The 20477-nt window shown below is 45.5% G+C and overlaps 1 long non-coding RNA gene across 1 annotated transcript; it reads right to left on the reverse strand.

Annotated features, from left to right (window-relative positions):
- Nucleotides 1-6458: 6458 nt before the first annotated feature.
- On the reverse strand, nt 6459-15448 carry LOC115478092. Its single transcript, XR_003943438.1, has 3 exons — nt 15437-15448; nt 12061-12062; nt 6459-6602 (listed from the first exon to the last, which is right to left on the reverse strand). It is a non-coding gene; the product is annotated as an uncharacterized LOC115478092 (long non-coding RNA).
- Between the last annotated feature and the right edge of the window lie 5029 nt (nt 15449-20477).

Here is a 20477-nt window from a genome sequence, read left to right on the forward strand (position 1 = left end):
GTGACTCTGGGCAAGTCACTTAACCCTCCATTGCCCCATGTAAGCCGCATTGAGCCTGCCATGAGTGGGAAAGCACGGGGTACAAATGTAATAAAAAAAATAAAAAAAAGATGTGAGTGCAAGTTGAGTGACGAGCCAATTAACATCAATATGTAGATGCTAACAACTGATTATTGATGTTGGTGCTCATTAAACTTTGCACACACATCTGGCTGTGAACTATTCTATAAGGCATGGCATTAAACTAATAGTGTGTATCTCAAAAGGGGGCGTGGCCATGGGTATGTCAGGGGCATTCTGAAAAGTTGCATGCGGAATTATAGAATACAACCTCAGCGCTTCTAACTTTGGCTCCAGTATTTACACCTGGTTTTTCAGCAGGCATAATTCTGGTGCCTAAAATTAGGCATGGGAATTGGTGCTAAGTAAAGGGTGAAAAATTTTGAGTACCATTTACTGAATCCAGCCCTATGCCCATTAAATAAATTGCTGTATTTACGGTCAGCCTAACGTGTTCTGTGCAAGCACCGTAGTATTAGCTCTGAGAGTGAAAAGAGATAAACAGAGGCCAGCACTGCAAAACATTTCTAGAGTGCATGCATAATAAGGATTTGCATCCAATAGTGTGCCTTTGTTTATTTAGCGAGCATTATAAATTTAATGAGCATTAACATACATTGGGGCTCCTTTATCATTTATTTATTTACTAGACCATCACTTATTACAAAAGTAAATCAGAACGGTTTACAATATAATATAACATTAAAATAACATTAAAAACAGTAAATAAACATACTCTGAAATCCATTTATGATAGGAAAGCACAGCAAACAGTCATTGTATTAATAACATTCATACAAATTTCTCAGGCTATAATCACAAAAACATTTAATAAAAATAAAAAAAAAATCTACATTTTTTTTCTTTTTTCTTTTTTTCTCCTTTTTCTCCCTCCTTTTTCCTTCTCTCTCCTTTGTTTTTTTTAAACATTATTTTCAAATAAATCTAAAAAAAAAATGTGCTTTTAAGGTTTTTCGAAAGTGAGTATAAGAATCTTCAAGCCTAAGTTCTTTAGGAAGACAATTCCAAAGTGTAGTGGCTAAGAAGAAGAAAGCTAAACTACGCTAAAAAGTGGCCTGCGCTGTTACTAGCGCATGGGTTTCCCATGCACAGAGGCCACTTTTAGCACGGCTGTGTTCAATTAGTGGCCACAAACTAATATCCCAATTAGGATGTGAGCAGTTACTGACACCTCTATTTACTAGATGGTAAGGGCTCCCACGCTAATCACCCGCTAATCGGTTAGCATGCGGCGATGCAGCTGCACTAACCGATTAGCATTGAGCATGCCTACTCTCAGCCCCCAAACACGCCCCCAGCGCTAAAAAATATTTTCTACTTTTTGAGCGTGTGGGAAGAGCGAGCCGATCCCCCAAACTACTGCAGGATGCCTTAGTTTGCCCCTCGGTCGGCATTTTTAACCTGCGGTACTGGGAAAAGACCAAAGGCCCATCAAGCCCAGCATCCTGTCCCCGACAGCGGCCAATCCAGGTCAAGGGCACCTGGCAGCTTCCCAAACGTACAAACATTCTATACATGTTATTCCCGAAATTGTGGATTTTTTCCAAGTCCATTTAGTAGCGGTCTATGGACTTGTCCTTTAGGAAACCGTCCAAACCCTTTTAAAACTCTGCCAAGCTAACCACCTTCACCACGTTCTCCAGCAATGAATTCCAGAGTTTAATTACGCGTTGTGTGAAGAAACATTTTCTCCTATTTGTTTTAAATGTACTACACTGTAGTTTCATCGCATGCCCCCTAGTCCTAATAGTTTTGGAAACTAACTTGGAGACTAACTTTACAGCATTATCCACAAAACAAATCAAAAACGTTTTCCATTCTCTTTGCTATAATGAAGCTAAATGAATTTTGCGGGTACTTAATTCTTTGTTCCTACGGATTCTGACATGACCTGTCTAACAAGCTGTGGGCAAAGCTGAATTTTATATGTGACTCTCAGTTGTCTTGGCTGCCTACTGGCTTTCAAAAGAACAAGAGCAGAAATGTTAAAGAACTCAGTTACAGTAAGGATCTGCATCCCTTAATGTTCACAATTTTGTGGGCTAATCAGTCATTGACAGTGAAGCTCATACTTGATGCAGGGGCGTAGCCAGACAACAGATTTTGGGTGGGCCTAGGCAAGAATTGGGTGGGCACCAAGTGTTCTCCCCCCCCCTCCAAAAAACCCCAAATTATCTCAGCTGGTGGGAAAACGCTTCTTTCCACCTTGGCAGCAGGTAACTAAGCATGCGCAGGTGCCGGTGTTGTGGAGAGTAGCATTTTCGTTACCATCAGGGGGAAACCTTCAGCTGGCAGAGCTTGGGATCCCCACCAGTTACCACTAAACATGTGCTACTGTTGGGTGGGCCTGAGCCATAAATGGGTGGGCCCTGGCCCACCCAAGCCCACCTGTGGCTACGCCACTGACTCGATGTAGTCTGAATGGTGTAGGTTCTGCTGAGCAGCTCAGCACCCGGCACCAGCATGTAAGAGAAGTATAACCAATTTTGTGTTTTTCTTCTCAGCAACAATTTGTGGAAGAAGGAGCTGTTAGTCTTACCCCCTCATTTGAGGTGATTGTCCATGGATTTGCTTGCATAGTAGAAAGCTGGGTTGATAGTGTTCCAACAAGTATCACAAATTGAGTATTTCCTATTCCAGGTAATTTGCAGCTTGTTCTTTTGTTTTTTTTTTTCAAAATTCAGTAATAATAATCATTCTGTAGCATGCTGTCATATATTTTGCAGTTCTAGAACTTGGATCAGCCATACTTGTGTTGAGAAAACATATAAAAAGAGTGAGTGGTTGATGGATCTGGACAATGTGAGGCAAATTGTTTCATGAAAATGGGAAAAGTCCATGTTTTCAGTTTGTGTGGTTAGATGGAATTATCAATCATTTAAATGCTCGGTGCTGTTGATAGGTTTGACAGTTATTTAATATAATAAAACTCACCCTCAACGTTCTGAAGTCACTCAGTCACTCCCTGAAGGGTTCATGGATTCATGGTGGTGAAGCCACAACACTGACCATGTCTCTCTGCCCCGCCCTCGCAGTCTCTCTGCCCCGCCCTCGCATGACGGACCAATCAGAAAAAACAACCTCAACATTCTGAAACACAAAGGACCATCACAACACCGTTCCCAGGCAACACTAGGCAACGTAAGACGGACCAATCAGAGGAAACTACATGACAATAAGGGAGGAGCATTCCCCAGCAGAATGGCTCATCATTATCTGTGCAGCACGGAGAGCACAGAACCACCGCTGGAACGAGAGAAGAATATTCCTGCTGTGGGTATGTGCAAAAATAGACCGGCACAGCACATCCCACAACCCCCAAGCAAAAAACAAAACAAAAAAAGACACACATCAACAACCTGCACACACACCGCACCCTCACACACTCACACACACACACATAAAATAACTCTGTGACACATACACACACACACAAAAAAAGCCACATGCTAGCACCTGTTTCATTGGTTTCGGAAACGGGCCTTTTTTACTAGTTTAATATAATACCTACTAAGCTGTAGTCTTTACAAAATCTTAAATATAGACTCGGAGTCAAAGTCTATAAATGGTGCCTGAAAAACTGGCGCCAAAAACCCATGCACTTTTCATGGTTCTATAAACTACACCTATAGTTAAGCGTAGTTTAAAGAATATGCTTAGCGGTCGTTCTTGCAACTAATATTTAGACAGGCCCATTTAGGCTACCTAAAACCAGGCCTAAATACTTGTGCTGAACTTAGGCGCAGATCAGGTGTATTCTATAATAGTGCGCATAGTTTTTTTTGGAATGGTATTAAGTCATCGGATTCGGTCTTGAGGTCTCCCTTTATTCTTAACTAGTCTACTCCTCAAAGGACGCTTCACTTCTCACAACAATATCTATGGATGATACCCTCTTTCCATCAGATCCACTTGGATACCATTAGACACTCTTAGGGTTCTGTTTACTAAGGTATGTTAATGTTTTTAGCGCACCTACATTTAGCGAATGCGCTAACCATGCAGGCACCTATAAGAATATTGTAGTCATGTACATGGTTAACGTGCGTTAAAACATTAACGCGCCTATAACGCTGCTTAATAAACAGGGCCCTTAGTTTTGTTTGTTTTTGTTTAAGACACTCTTGTTTTATTGTCTCTGCTCCAACCCTATGGAATAGCCTTCCCCTTTACCTCAGATTATTCAATGAGCAAATCTAAAGCTTTTTATTTCTGTGCAGTCTTGCCAAATTTATTGAATAAATCCTTATCATATTTGGCGGCATTGGAGCTGACTCTGTGGGTGCTGTGGGTGCTTGAGCACCCCCAATATTGAGAAAATTCCTTGTATGTGTCCAGGGAGGGGATATTTTCATTGGGCTTAGCACCCCCAATAATTTTGAAAAGTTGGCTCCTATGTTTGGCGGGACTTGAAATTAACTAATGAATAATCAACATTTTACCTTCCTTTTCTGAATTTCTTCTCTTACACTTTTCTCTTGTAAAATATTTATCCTTACTTTCTCCTTTCCTCCCTCATGTATAAAATTGTATCATTCCTTCTGTGTTCTGTATGTTTGTTCCCCTTCTCTCATTAGAGAAAGGTGTAAACCCAGGGGTGTGCTGGTAAATTTTTAACAGGCTCTTTCTCCGGACGTAGCCAGCTCTGCAGTTGGAAGGGCCAAGGGTGGCCGGGGAGGGGGGGAGCAACACCTGCCTCTCTCTCCTCCCTCCCTTCGTGCGGGCACGCTAGGCATACTTTTGCTGGCAGCCAGTAAATGGACTGCCACCACTCCCAATGTCTCACATGCTCGAGAAGTCCCAGCCTGCTGCCCAGAGTTGGAAACAAGGAGCAGGGAGCATCAGTAGTCTATTTACTTGGCTGGCGGGGCTCAGCATCCCCACCAGCAAAGTAAAAGATAATTCAGCAGGGGGCCCAAGCCCACATTTTGAGAGCCAGTTGTTAAAGTAGCCATGGAGGGCCCTACTTTAACAACCGGCTCCCAAAATTCTTAAAAACTTAACAACCGGCTCTTGCGAGCCTGTGAGAGCCTGCTCCAGCACACCACTGTGTAAACCACTTACATCTTGGGCCTGAGACCTCACTGCTACCCACTGACTTAGTGGTAAGGTCTCATGCGATAATCATCCCTTGTAATTACTATCCTTCCTATTCACCTTATTATAGTTCGTTTGTTTGTTTACCGGATTGGCGATTGCCTTTACGGACTGATGTTAGCCACATTGAGCCTGCCAACGGGTGGGAAAATATGGGGTATAGATGTAATAAATAAATAAATTAAATAAATAAATAAATAAATAGAGCACACAATGAGAATGCACCTAAAATTTTGGCAACCTTTATAGAATCGTGGGGGGGGGGGGGGGGGGGTATATGATTCCACATCCTATTAAATAGATGGTGGATAATGTCCTGGCTTTGAAAAAAATACTCCTCTCACATCAACAGGTTAACCACTCTTTGCAAATTAAGAGGTCCTTTTACCAAGGTTAGATAATGGATTTAGTGTGCGCTAATGATCACCATATGCTAAATAAGATGCCCATTGTATTCCTATGGGCATTTTGTTTAGTGTGCGCTAATCGTTAGCATGCGCTAAATCTGTTAGCACACCTTAGTAAAAGAACCCTTGAAAGGTTTTATTGTTGTGTCTTCTCAGATTTATGAAACATAAACATAAGTATAATTTAGAAAGGACATACAAATTGAAATTGAGACTTCCAGGTTGGGATGTCTCAAGTTCTGTGAGTATTTTAAAACGGGGAGGGGGGGGGGGGTCTTTTTACTATGCCACAGTAGGCTGTACACGCTTGCAGGGTGCACCCAAATGAGACTACCACCAGGCCAGTGCGCCCTCCTGGCGGCGATTTCAGATTTGGCGCATTCCCATAACGCGTGGATGAATTATTTATTTATGAACTCCTATGCGCCCCAGTTTTGGTGGTAATTAGCACTTGGTGTATGCCGACCAGTCACTTTGCATGTAGCGTGTGAGCCTTTACTGCTAAATCATTGGGTGGCTTTAAGGGCTCAGGCTGGTTTTGGGCACGCGCTGGTTTCAGTTTTACTGCAGGCCCTTTTCACGTCGCTTTAAGAAAAGCCATTTTTTTTGTAGATGCGGTAAAAACTGGCCCAGCGCACACCCAATCCGTGCGCCTACACTAACGCAAGCCACTTTTTACCTTGGCTTAGTAAAAGCACCCCAGGATCTGCTGATGTAGAGTCTGTTCTAAAATACACTGAGGAATGGACATTTTGCACCAGTTGCGTGAAGGGGGAGCATCCGTTTTCTGCCGGATTCTATATTGTGCGCCCAGAGATCCGCGCTGAAATCCGGGCGTATTCTATAACAATGTGTGTAACTTAATTGGCTTAACAAGCTAATCAGTGTTGATAACAGCACTTAACAAGCAATAATGACCACTAATTGGCAATAAGAATTTACTCGCACAACTCGTCAAGCGTATTCTGTACCGAACTGCACCTAAATTCTAATGCGTGCAGTTCACAAGAGATGTGGCTATGGGCAGGGAAATGGGCGTTGCGTGGGCATTCCAAAATGTATGCACATAGTATAGAATATGGCCCAGTGCGTGTAAATCTACACACAGGGATTTACGCCACATTTTCATTGGTGTAAATGGAGACGCATAGTTTTAGGTGCCTTGATATCAACTAAGTGGAGTGGAGGAGTGGCCTAGTGGTTAGAGTGGTGGACTTTGGTCCTGGGGAACTGAGGAACTGAGTTTGATTCCCACTTCAGGCACAGGCAGCTCCTTGTGACTCTGGGCAAGTCACTTAACCCTCCATTGCCCCATGTAAGCCACATTGAGCCTGCCATGAGTGGGAAAGCGCAGGGTACAAATGTAACATAAATAAATAAGTGTATTCTATATACTGCACCTAAATCTAGGCACCGCTTATAGAATACGCTTAGGCGGAAATGTTTACTGTGTGGATTTTTTAGGCGTCTAATATAGGATGTAGTGCTTTATATTCATCTAAAATAATTAACGAGGTCAGTTTTGTGAACATAAACATGTATGTTATGAAATAGCAACATGTATAAGCTGGAGCACATGTTTTTGGTCATTTTACAAACATACATTTGTATTTTCAGCAAAACTGGCACAGTACCTGGTACTTCTTGCCAGTTTTGCTTTTTTGGGAGGAGAGGGAGAGCATAAGCTACTAGAGGATTAAGGGGTCCGAATGGCCTGCACTGTTGGAAGTGCATGTATCGGACGCACACAGGTCCATTTTTCAGCATGCCTGCAAAAAAGGCCCTTTTTGTTTTTGGCCGAAAGTGGACATGCGGCAAAATTTAAATTGGCGCACGTCCATTTGGGGCCTGAGACCTTACCGCCACCCATCGACTTGGCAGTAAACTCTTACATGTTAGCTGGGTGGTAATTGTCAGCACGTACACTACCGATTACTGGCCAGTTAGCACCACGCGGTAGAAAATGAAAAATATTTTCAGACGCGCTTATCAGACGCATGTAAAACAAAATGGAATTACTGCTTGGGGCTTGCAGTAGCTGGGCGGAAGTTCCAAATTGATGCATGTTGGACACACATAGGCGCCTATACGCCTTTGTAAAAGGGCCACTAAGAGAATTGCTCTCCCTTAATTCCTCCAGTGAAGTGCTGCTCAATAGAAGCACTTTTCAGAAATCTAGATATCCTCGCACTGATCTTTTTCGTCAATGACATGCAGAGATGCCAAGTTACCCAGTTCCAGGTTGGAGATTTTGGGACGACAGTCCTGGATTTCTGACCATCCCATCCTGGTGCATCATGGGACTCGCAGCGCTGATTTCAATGTGCAGGATCAAGCACTACAAAATCCCTCGCTGCTTTGGGATGTAAGTTCAAAAGCAGGACTGGCCAAAAAAGTCTCCAGCGTGGAACTGGGTAACTTGGCATCTCTGAACATGCATTCTCCTCCTTTAATTTTAGCCCCTCTCTTGTCCCACCCAAAACATACCCAGACCATGCCCAGTGACGATCCTAGGTCGGCTGTCACCCGGAGCGGATCGCCGATGTGCAACCCCCCCCCCCCACTGGTGCAGCATGACCCACCCCCCCCCATGGTGCATCAACCCCCCACCCCCGGGTGCATTTTTAGCTGCTGTGAAGCAGCCACACGGCTCCCGGCTCCGCTGGCTCCCTGCTCCGCTGGCTCCCTGCTCCCTCTGCCCCGGAACAGGAAGTAACCTGTTCCGGGGCAGAGGGAGCAGGGAACCAACGGAGCTGACAGGCGTGCGGCTGCTTTCTGCACCCCCCAGCAGCGTACACCCGGACGCGGACCGCCCCCACCGCCCCGCCCTTGGTACACCGCTGACCACGCCTCATTGTATATGTATATTTTTGCACTGTAGACATTACAGTCCAGCTTTGTATAATCAGAACGTAACTATGTATTCAATATACACATCTAACCAGTATGTGTATGTCTAAAACCCAAATAGGATTTCTAAAATAAGTACATTTTCCGAGCTTATTTTTTCTTTATATAGATGTCAGCTTTGATGCAAGTTGCTTTTTAAATTCCGTTTAAAGTCATGGATGGTAAAGAAAATGCTGAAGGGTATCATATTCCAAGATTCTGTACTTTCATACAGTAGTCAAATTAGAATGTTTCCCCAACTGTTAATTAAGCGTGGTGGGGGCTGGGAAGAGGAGGAAAACAACAGCTGATAGTACTTTGCGTTACAGCTGGTTTAGGAAACATTAATGTAAAACAGCTCTGCAGTGTTATCAAACAAGCATTAAAGGACAAACCCAAAACAAAATGAATATCACTGACACTTAACTGTTGATTAGATTAATGGATCATTTTAAAGTAATCTGCAAAACAGAAAAACTGTAAGATATTTTTACCGACACCTTCAAATTTTTTTTCAGTACCCTATAGATGGTAGTCACAGCAGAGCCCCAAATCCCTTTTAAATGACTTTAAAGTTTATGTGCTGGCCCTCTGCAGTTTTTTTTGTGCGCTGTTTTTCTAGATATGCAAATGAGCCCCCTAGCAAAACGGCCTTAAACATGTTTTCTCGTAGGCTTTCAACTCTCAACACAGTTAATAAGATAGAGCTGCTTGATATGAACTTGTATCACAGTCTTTATGAATAAATTTCACAACAAAATTATACTGATCACAATAATTGCACAGCAGATATTGGCATGATATATTTAGCTATAAGAACATAAGTGTTGCCATACTGGGACAGACTGAAGCTCCATCAAGCCCAGCATCCTGTTTCCAACGGTGGCCAATCCAAACAGTGGCAAGATCCCAAAACAGTACAATATATTTTATGTTGCTTATCCTAGAAATAAGCAGTGGATTTTCCCAAGTCCATCTTAATAATGGCTTATGGACTTTTCTTTTAGGAAGCTATCTGAATCCTTTTTAAAACCCCGCTAAGCTAACCGCTTTTACTACATTCTCTGGCAATGAATTCCAGAGTTTAATTACACGTTGAGTGAAGAAATATTTTCTATGATTTGTTTTAAATTTCCTACTTTGCAACTTCATTGTGTGCTCCCTAGTCCTAGAATTTTTGGAAAGAGTAAACAAGCGATTCACGTCTATCCGTTCCACTCTGCTCATTATTTTATAGACCTCTATCATATCTCACCTCAGCCATCTTTTCTTCAAGCTTAACAGCACTAGGTGCTTTAGCTTTTCGTTGTAGGGAAGTTGTCCCCTTCCCTTTATCATTTGCATCACCATTCTCTGTACCTTTTCTAATTCCGCTATATCGTTCCATTTGCTTTCTTAGCTGTCGCCGCACCTCTTGATGTGGCTGAACTGCTCTGCATTCTTTGTAGTGTTGGTAATTAAGGGGCCAGTTTTTGAAGCAGTGGTAACCCCAACACGGGCTTACCGCTCGCTAAAAGGGAAGTACCGCCGGGCTACCGCAGTAGCGCAGTGGTAGTTCCCCCCCCCCCCCCCAGCGCATGCCATTTCCAGTGGTTCAAAATTATTTCAATTTTTCTAGTGCTGGTGTGTACCCAGGGCCACTGAGAGACTAGGCCGGGCCTGGGGCAAGGCCGCTACCCCGCCTCCCATCACTGCCGCCCCCGTCGCTCCCCCCGCTGCTGTCACCCCCCATCACTCTCCCCACCGTTTAGTCCGTGGTCTCACCTGCCTGCCTCCACGGCTCCGGGCCCCCTTCATTCAAAGTGGCAGTCGCAGATCGCATCTCTTCTGGCCTTCCCTCCCTGTGTCCCGCCCTCGTCTGATGTAACTTCCGGTTTCCGTGAGGGCGGGACACAGGGAGGGAAGGCCAGAAAAGGCGCGATCTGCGACTGCCGCTTTGAATGAAGGGAGCCCGGAGCCATGGAGGCAGGCAGGTGAGACCGCGGACTGCAGTGCCGGCGGCCTGACGCCGGGCCCCCCCTTGGAGGCCCGGGGAATTTTGCCCCCCTGCCCCCCTCTCTGCGGCCCTGTGTGTACCCGACGGTAATTGGGCAGTGTCACTTGCTGCCTGGTTACTGCCAGGTTAGCATGGGAGCCCTTACCGCCACCTCAATGGGTGGCGGTAAGTGTTCCCCCTTGAAATGGCCATGCGGCAAGTACTTCTCTTGCTGCACGGCCATTTCTTGGAAAAAACAAAGACCTGCCTTTTAATCCCTGCGGGAAAAGGGGGCCTCGGTGCGTGTGAAAAACATACGCCGGCGCCCGCGCAGGCCCCCTTTTGCCGCAGCTTCGTAAAAAGGACCCCTGACAATGGTTTTGACCCAAATGCAAGATGCACTCCCACTCCTACTGAGGAATATGGAAAATGTTGCAAACGGTGCTTCTGATGCTAAAGGTCAACCCAGCATGCGTTAGCACATATGACACGCAAGTTCCCGGATTTGGCACAGAATTTTCTGCATTTCAGTAGTTTGGCCTCACTGACAAGCCAGTTCCTGAGAAGTAAAAGCACAATTTTATAGATAGACATTTTGCTGAACTTAGAATCTCTTGCCAAGCTAAAAGGTATGCATTTGGGACCTATTGCCTTCTCCTGAATGATAGCTATTTAGTCCATTAGTGGAATTTATTCTTCTAGGCTGGCCTCCTGTTGGTTTGACTATGGAGAAGCAGGTGTGTGCATCCAAAGTGTCTTTACAAGTGGCTCAGCAGGGCTTTTCAGCCCTTCATTGGCAGGTGATGGCTCATCTGTTTAATCCTTCTGTTTTTGTCAACCTTTCTTATTATGCAGGCAGAGTTCCTGATGCTCAGCTGGATTTTGACTCTCAGAAGGAATTGATGGAGCTCTTTGATCTTAGCTGTATATTGCATCAGTCTCATCTTTCATCTTAATGCATGATCTTCCCAACTTTGCTGCTCTCTTTTCTTTTATGAACTCTTGTCAGTCTTATTTTGTTCTCCTTTTCAGCAGGTGTAATTGTCCTTTTTTTTTTGTTTTGTTCAATGAAGTTGATTGCAAAACTTCAATGTAGTATCAAGTAGCATCAATTACATAAGTGTTTGCAGAAAGGAGATACAGTGGGGGAAATAAGTATTTGATCCCTTGCTGATTTTGTAAGTTTGCCCACTGACAAAGACATGAGCAGCCCATAATTGAAGGGTAGGTTATTGGTAACAGTGAGAGATAGCACATCACAAATTAAATCCGGAAAATCACATTGTGGAAAGTATATGAATTTATTTGCATTCTGCAGAGGGAAATAAGTATTTAATCCCTCTGGCAAACAAGACCTAATACTTGGTGGCAAAACCCTTGTTGGCAAGCACAGCGGTCAGACGTCTTCTGTAGTTGATGATGAGGTTTGCACACATGTCAGGAGGAATTTTGGTCCACTCCTCTTTGCAGATCATCTCTAAATCATTAAGAGTTCTGGGCTGTCGCTTGGCAACTCGCAGCTTCAGCTCCCTCCATAAGTTTTCAATGGGATTAAGGTCTGGTGACTGGCTAGGCCACTCCATGACCCTAATGTGCTTCTTCCTGAGCCACTCCTTTGTTGCCTTGGCTGTATGTTTTGGGTCATTGTCGTGCTGGAAGACCCAGCCACGACCCATTTTTAAGGCCCTGGCGGAGGGAAGGAGGTTGTCACTCAGAATTGTACGGTACATGGCCCCATCCATTCTCCCATTGATGCGGTGAAGTAGTCCTGTGCCCTTAGCAGAGAAACACCCCCAAAACATAACATTTCCACCTCCATGCTTGACAGTGGGGACGGTGTTCTTTGGGTCATAGGCAGCATTTCTCTTCCTCCAAACACGGCGAGTTGAGTTCATGCCAAAGAGCTCAATTTTTGTCTCATCTGACCACAGCACCTTCTCCCAATCACTCTCGGCATCATCCAGGTGTTCACTGGCAAACTTCAGACGGGCCGTCACATGTGCCTTCCGGAGCAGGGGGACCTTGCGGGCACTGCAGGATTGCAATCCGTTATGTCGTAATGTGTTACCAATGGTTTTCGTGGTGACAGTGGTCCCAGCTGCCTTGAGATCATTGACAAGTTCCCCCCTTGTAGTTGTAGGCTGATTTCTAACCTTCCTCATGATCAAGGATACCCCACGAGGTGAGATTTTGCGTGGAGCCCCAGATCTTTGTCGATTGACAGTCATTTTGTACTTCTTCCATTTTCTTACTATGGCACCAACAGTTGTCTCCTTCTCGCCCAGCGTCTTACTGATGGTTTTGTAGCCCATTCCAGCCTTGTGCAGGTGTATGATCTTGTCCCTGACATCCTTAGACAGCTCCTTGCTCTTGGCCATTTTGTAGAGGTTAGAGTCTGACTGATTCACTGAGTCTGTGGACAGGTGTCTTTCATACAGGTGACCATTGCCGACAGCTGTCTGTCATGCAGGTAACGAGTTGATTTGGAGCATCTACCTGGTCTGTAGGGGCCAGATCTCTTACTGGTTGGTGGGGGATCAAATACTTATTTCCCTCTGCAGAATGCAAATAAATTCATATACTTTCCACAATGTGATTTTCCGGATTTAATTTGTGATGTGCTATCTCTCACTGTTACCAATAACCTACCCTTCAATTATGGGCTGCTCATGTCTTTGTCAGTGGGCAAACTTACAAAATCAGCAAGGGATCAAATACTTATTTCCCCCACTGTATATCAGAGCTACACATCTCAATATACAGGGGTTAATATTCAAAGCGATTTATCGAGGCAGAAGAGACTTCTCTCTATTTAAATCATGCTGGCTATCCCAGCCACTAAAGGTCAGCAGCACGTAACCGGATAGTGCTGCGAAATATTTGCTTATGTTTGACTTATTCTTGCTGTACACTGCCTTGAGTGAATTCCTTCAAATAGGTGTTAAATAAATTCTAATGATTAATTAATTAGCACTGACCCTCTACAGCGCTAGTAAGTATTAGTGCGATCTGGGGGCAGAGTTGGCGCGTACCTAGAAGTTGTCTGGGCAGTGCAGATATTGAGGGGTCCTTTTACCAAGCTGTGGGAAATAGGGCCCTGTGCTAGCGATGGGGGTCGTTTTTCCTGTGCATCAGGGCCCGTTTTACTGCAGCGGGTGAAAAGCCCCCAGACAATGCGGTGGGGAGCCCTTACCGCCAGTGACGATCCTAGGTCAGCTGCCACCCGGTGCGGATTGCCGATGCACCCTCTGCCCCCCAGGTACAGTACGACACCCCCCCTGGCGCATCAACCCCCCCCCCAGGTTCATTCTTGGCTGCTGAGAACAGCCATGCGGCTCTCGGCTCCGCTGGCTTCCTGCTCCCTCTGCCCCGGAACAGGAAGTAACCTGTTCCGGGGCAGAGGGAGCAAGGAAACAGCAGAGCCAACAGGCGCTTGGCTGCTCTCTGCACCCCTCCAGCGGCGTGCACCCGGGGCGGACCGCCCCCACCGCCCCGCCCTTGGTACGCCGCTGCTTACCGCCACCCTTTGAGGTGACGATAAGGGCTCCCAGGGTAACCCGGAAGTAACCGGACAGCGCACAGCGATGCCTGATTACTGCCGGGTTACCACTGTGCAAACCATTTCCTGCAAATGGCACGCGCTCAGGGCGGAGCTACTGCCAGTGGTCGCGTTGGGCCGGCGGTAGTCCCGAGTTAGCGTTCGGTAAGCCCGCATTGGACTTACCGACACTTTGTAAAAGAACCTCTCAATGTCAATGCCCTGATAACAAAATAACAACAAATGAGGGTAGACCAACTCAGTTCCAACACGAGGGTACTCATTTATTTACATGTAGTCAACAAAGGCTCTTGTACTGCTAACCGTTTTTGACAGTTTGTTGTTTTCACGGCTGTACATTTGCTCTCGCTGTTGCTGATCACCGCCTGTGATTGACGGTGCTGCAGATGTTCCTTTGTTTTGGAATTATAAATTGTTATTCCTGTGCGTATCAACACATCTGAATTGCTTTGAATCCTGAGACAGGCAGCCGTTGAACTAAAACGCTGGACTGCATCGAGTCTTTCACAAATTTTAAGTCTCTTTAAAAGTTTTGTTGACCACATGTAGATAAACGAGTACCCTTGTGTTGGAACTGAGGTGGTCTACCCCTGTTTTTTGTTGTTTTATTGTCTGTGTTGGTTGGCTTGGTGGTTCCTTCTGCTTTTTTTTGGCCTCTATGGTTAACAGCATGTTGGACCGCATTCAAATCAATTCTAACTAGGCCCAGTTAGCTATCCGGTTACGGCACTGAAGATCAGCTGTACCTGGATAATTTCTATATGTCACCAAACAACCGGATATTCAGTTCCGGGACATGGATAGGTATTGACCCTAAATATTCAGGCCTAATTCAGCCTGCGGTGGTCATCTCTTAGAAAAACACTGCAGGCTGAATAGTGGCCCTACATTTTAAATATGGGACCCTGTTTTTTGTAAAAGTGGTACCTGAAAACTCCAAAACATTTTTATTTGTAATATTATTCAAATACAATCACCACAAACCATTGTGATATTAGAAATATCAACAAGGAAATCAAAACAACATACATTCCAGTACTTACAGGAAATCGACCAATTGCCTTCACCCACAATGAAGAATGTTAGAGGCAAGAAATGAGGAAATATCAAACATATAAACGGCGAGTGACCGTACTCACTCGCAAATGCGCAGTAGAGACTTCCCTGTCTGTCCCGCCCCCACGTCAATACGTGATGACGGGGGGGGCGGGACAGAGAGGGAAACTGCGCGAAGGGGAGGGAACCGTCGAGGTCGCCACCGCTACCCCCCCCTGGAGTCACCGCTGCCGCCACCCCTCCACCCGGCCCGTCTCTTCGCTAATCAACTTACATCTCCGCAGCAGGCAGAGATCAGCTGAGCTGCCGTCGGGCCTTCCTTCCCTGCCTGTGTCCCGCCCTCGCTGATGTTATGTCACACGAGGGCGGGACACAGGCAGAGAAGGAAGGCCGACGGGAGCTCAGCTGATCTCTGCCTGCTGCGGAGATGTAAGTTGAATAGCGAAGAGACGGGCCGGGTGGAGGGGCGGCGGGGGCAGCGAACTCGGGGGAGGGGGGGCGGCGACCCACCAGCCCGTTTTAACGGGCTCAACGGCTAGTTTAAAAATAAAGAAAAAGAAACAACCACCGAGAGCCACTATCACAATTCGTTGTCTCTAGCCAGCTAATACTGTGATATAAGACATCATACAGATATATTGAGTTCCTTCTTAGCCACAATAAACTCATAATCTGCAAACAAACCTTTTCCGTAGATGGGAAGGCGGTAGAACTAGAGGCCATGAAATGAGAATGAAGGGGGGCAGACTCGAGAAAAATGTCAGGAAGTATTTTTTTCACGGAGAGAGTGGTGGATACTTGGAATACCCTCCCGCGGGAGGTGGTGGAGATGAAACGGTACCGTGTTGGCGATCGCCAATTCCGGTTTGAGAAATACAGAGTGGTATTGCATTAAAGTTACATTTGTGACAGAGTGAATTAGATAGTCAAGGAGGGAGAGTTAAGTTTTGTCCTGATCTGGTATAAGTTTCGTTATGTTGTAGGGTTCAGGTAGCTTAGGTTGATTCGTTATGGTATGCCTTTTCGAACAAATTGGTTTTTAATGATTTCCAGAAGTTTGCTAGGTCTTGCATTGTTTTCATGACGTTTGGTAGTACATTCCATAGTTTTGTGCTTATGTAGGAGAAGCTGGATGCATAGGTTGATTTATATTTTAGTCCTTTGCAGCTGGGGGTAGTGGAGATTTAGGTATGTGTGTGCTGACCTATTTGTGTTCCTGGTTGGTAAATCTATGAGATCTGTCATGTAGGCCGGGGCTTCGCCAAGAATAATTTTATGAGCCAGGGTGCAGATTTTGAATGCAATTCGTTCTTTGATTGGGAATGTAGTTTTCCGCGTAAGGGTTTGGTGCTTTCATATTATTGGTGACTCAGGGAAGTTTAAGAATCTCAACATATTCTTCCTCAATTGATTCTCCATCTACTCCAGTCTCTTATTCACAAAGGGCCCAATATTCAGTCGGCAGCGGGCAGCACTTTTGCTGTCCACCGCTGGCGTTTAAACCCAGATGTTCAATTCCAGGCCGTGTCTAGCAACTGGCATTGAGGAGCCCTTTTACTAAGCTGCATAGGTGCATACGTGCGTCCGACGTGCGTCAGTTTTGAACTACTGCCCTGCTACCGTGTGGCCCTAGTGGTAATTTCATTTTTATGTGTGTGCACTAAGCACGTCTGAAAGTGTGTGGCATGCGGCGCTAACTGAGCGGTAATAGGCATTGTACGAACGTAGATCATTACCTCCCGGTTAACGCGTTGAGACCTTACCGCTACGTCAGTGGGTGGCGGTAAGGTCTCAGGCCCAAAATGGACTGTGCCAATTTATATTTTGCCGCACGTCCATTTTCGGCCAAAAACAAACGGCCTTTTTTGCAGGTGCACTGAAAAATGGACCTGCACGTGTCCAATGTACACGTCTACACCAATGCAGGCCATTTTTTGGCCACCTTAGTAAAAGGACCCCTGAATATAAAAAGGTATTTTATCTGCTAAAACGTTAACCAGTTGAGCTGATATTCAACCGGTTAACTTTTTAGCATTTAAAGATAGGCCTGCTATTTATATGGTGGCCTGTTTTATCTGTTGAACATAGCCGACTAAGCACCGAATATCCATGCCTAATCATCTATGTTGCGTGATATAACCAGTCTCCCGCTCAATATCTACTGTTAGGCACCGATATGCTATGGTCAGTGCCATGTCTGGCTGGTTAAATAGCTTGGAATATCAGGGGAGGGGGGAGTTTTTATCTTTGATCAGGGCCTCAGTCACAGACTGCTTATTCAAGACGTTAGTTTCCAAAGAACTCAAGGTACCAATATGTTGTTCCAGCTTAACAGCCTGAACCTCTGCATTCTGTATGGTGGTCTCAATATAACCCATAAATTTAGTTGATTTAGGGGTCCTTTTACAAAGCCGCAGTAAAAGGTTTGCGGTAGAGTGGGCGTGTCTTTTGGATGCACGCTAGGCCACTTTTTACCTTGGCTGAGAAAAAGGCTGTTTTTTAATGGGCAGGGAAATGGGCATGCGCAAAAATCAAAACTAGCGCCCACCTATTTATGGCCTGAGCCCTTACCACCAGCCAGTGACTTAGCAGTAAGGGTTCATGCGCTACCCACGCAGTAACCATGCAGCTTGTGCCAATGAGGCCGTGCTGCCGATTACTGCTGGGAACGCCTTCTGTGGTAGAAAATAGAAAATTATTTTCTACTGCGGAATTTGGCATGCAACAAACTCAGAATTGCTGCCGTGTGCACGCGCTATCCCAGCGGTAGTACCGATTAGGTGCGCTACCTGCGTGTTAGCCCTCCTGCAGCTTTGTAAACAGGCCCCTGAATGAAGTATTGAGTACCTGGATTGAGTTTCAGAGGGGACCCAAAGGGGCTCATTTTCAAAGCACTTACCCTTACAAAGTTCCATAGTAACCTATGGAACTTTGTAAGGCTAAGTGCTTTGAAAATACGCCTCAAAGTGACTTTAGTGGGTTTTTGCAGCTCTCACTGCCTGCCCGAATCTTTCTTCACCATGACTCATCGTTGGCAACTTGGAATCCTGCTGCAAACCTTGTGCCTTGGCTGGGAAATAGATCACAACAGGGGAGGATGTTGACAGAGGAGGCCCCTCAAATAATGGGGGAGATAAAAGATCTGCCACTTCCCCTACTGCAGACTCCTCCAATTGAAAAACTGTTCCAGGTTGCAGTGGAGTTGCCTACTGCAGGTTGCAGTGGTTGCCTGCTGCATGGAGCTTGGAGAAACTCTGTTTCCACCGCTGCCACTTCCTCGGCATGGCTAAAGAAGACAGTGATCTGGGAACCACTGAAAACCCAAAGCACTCCAAGATAGGCTGACTCAATTGTGGAACACCAGCCGGCAGTGAGGGGGCTTGGCAGGAAGTCCCTGTTCCCCATCAGGAAAGAATGTTGGAGCCTTATCGAGAGAGAGGTTCCAAGAGAGAGGTGAAGAGCATCCAGTAGTGCAAATCTTCATGATGCCATCTTGCTGTGAACTACCTAAGAACTGTTTTGAGGATGTGCAATGCAACAAGAAAGACAATACCATTAAGGTAGTTTTGCAAATTATGTATGAACTAGTAAAAAAGGCCCGTTTCTGACACAAATGAAACGGGCGCTAGCAAGGTTTTCCTCGGAGTGTGTATGTTTGAGAGAGTGTATGTGAGAGTGACTGTGTGTGTGAGAGAGAGTGAATGTGCCAGTGTGTGTGAGAGAGATAGTGTGTGTGTGAGAATGAGAGTGTGTGCAAGTGCATATGTGAGACATTGTGAGAGAGACAGAGTGTGTTTCACACAGATACAGTGTGTGCGAGAGAGAGAGAGTGTGTGTGAGACACAGACTCTCTGTGAGACTGAGTGTGAGACCAAGAGAGTGTGTGAGTGACTGTGTGACACATAGAAAGTGAATGTGATACAGTGTGAGACATAGAGTGTGTGAGAGACAGTGTAGTGTGTGAGAGTGAGAGAGAGAGAGAGAAAGACATTGACTGTGAGAGAGAGAGAGTGTGTGACAGAGTGTGTGTGTGAAAGAGATACCCCCCCCCCTCTGGTGTCAGGCCCCCCTTCCCTCCCTCTCTCCGATGTCAGCCCCCCCCCCCCCCCCCCCCTCTCTCTCTGGTGTCTGAGCATTACTGTGCAGGACGCTGAGCTCTGGCTGTGCTTCAAGGAACTGACTAATCCTATTTAATAGAATGCACCTCCAACATTCTGAAGCCGAGAAACCTTGTGTGGTTGGTCACTTCTGCTTGTGATGAACCCAGAAGTACGTGATGTCAATTCAGGAGATGGATACAGAGATCAGGAATGCCTCAGCCATGCAGTCAGCTTCAGAATGTTGGAGGTGCGTTTTATTATATAGGATTTCATTCATTGAACGGGCAGAAACAGAAGCTGTAATGGCAGACATACCTCTGGATTCTATGTATGGTGCTTTGAGTTAATTGGCAATAATTTGGTGCTAACAATCAATTATTGGCAACAATTTGAATTTAGGCTTGCATCTTCCTAGTCAGTATTCTATAAAATGTGCACGTAAATTCTTATGCGTGGATTTGAAAAAGGAACATAGCCATGGGAGGGGTATGGGTGAGTCAGGGGCGTACCTAGAATTTTCATGCAGTTTTATTGAATATAGCAGATCTGCGCCTGATTTAGGGTTTCAGTTGGTGTAAATCCTCACACCCAAAATTGGGCACAGATTCTGGCGATAAACGCTATTGTATAAATGGTGCCCAACTCGGAGCACTGTTATAGAACAGCGCTTAGGGCTAGACTCAATATATGGTGCCTATAATCTATTTATTTATTACATTGTATCCTGCGCTTTCCCACTCAAAGCAGGTTCAATGCGGCCTACATAGTAATTGGGATTACAAAGTATTGGTGGAGAGAAATAAGTTGAGTAGTATCGGAGTAATAAAAGAAATAAGAATGAAGAAATGCAGGGATGAGGGGAGTAGGAGAAGTATGAGCAAGGGTAAGTGAGCAATTGGAGGGGTAGATGAGGCGGAGGGGGATGGACAAGAGTGAAGGGAGTAGGAGAGGTGTGAGTAAAGGTAGGTGAGCATTGGGGGAGGGGTCGATGAGGCGAAAGGGGATAGAACAAGGGATAAGCAGGGGGAAATGTGTCGGGAGATGTAGTCTAGGTCGTTGTCATTGTCTCCTGGATATGTGATGAATAGATGGGTTTGTGGGAATTAATCTGGATTGTTTGGGTAGGCTTGCCTGAACAGATGGGTTTTTAGTGATTTCCGCATCTGATAGAGACGCCTAGGTATATTCTATTAGATGCACCTAAATTCAGGCGCAATATATAAAATACGACTGGGCCGGGCAGATGCACCTAAATAAAGGCGTGTCCATTTACGCCAGTGAAAAGCTGGTGCAAATGCCTGCACCTTCAGCTA

Source organism: Microcaecilia unicolor, chromosome 9 (assembly GCF_901765095.1).
Source record: "Microcaecilia unicolor chromosome 9, aMicUni1.1, whole genome shotgun sequence".
Taxonomy (NCBI): Eukaryota; Metazoa; Chordata; class Amphibia; order Gymnophiona; family Siphonopidae; genus Microcaecilia; species Microcaecilia unicolor.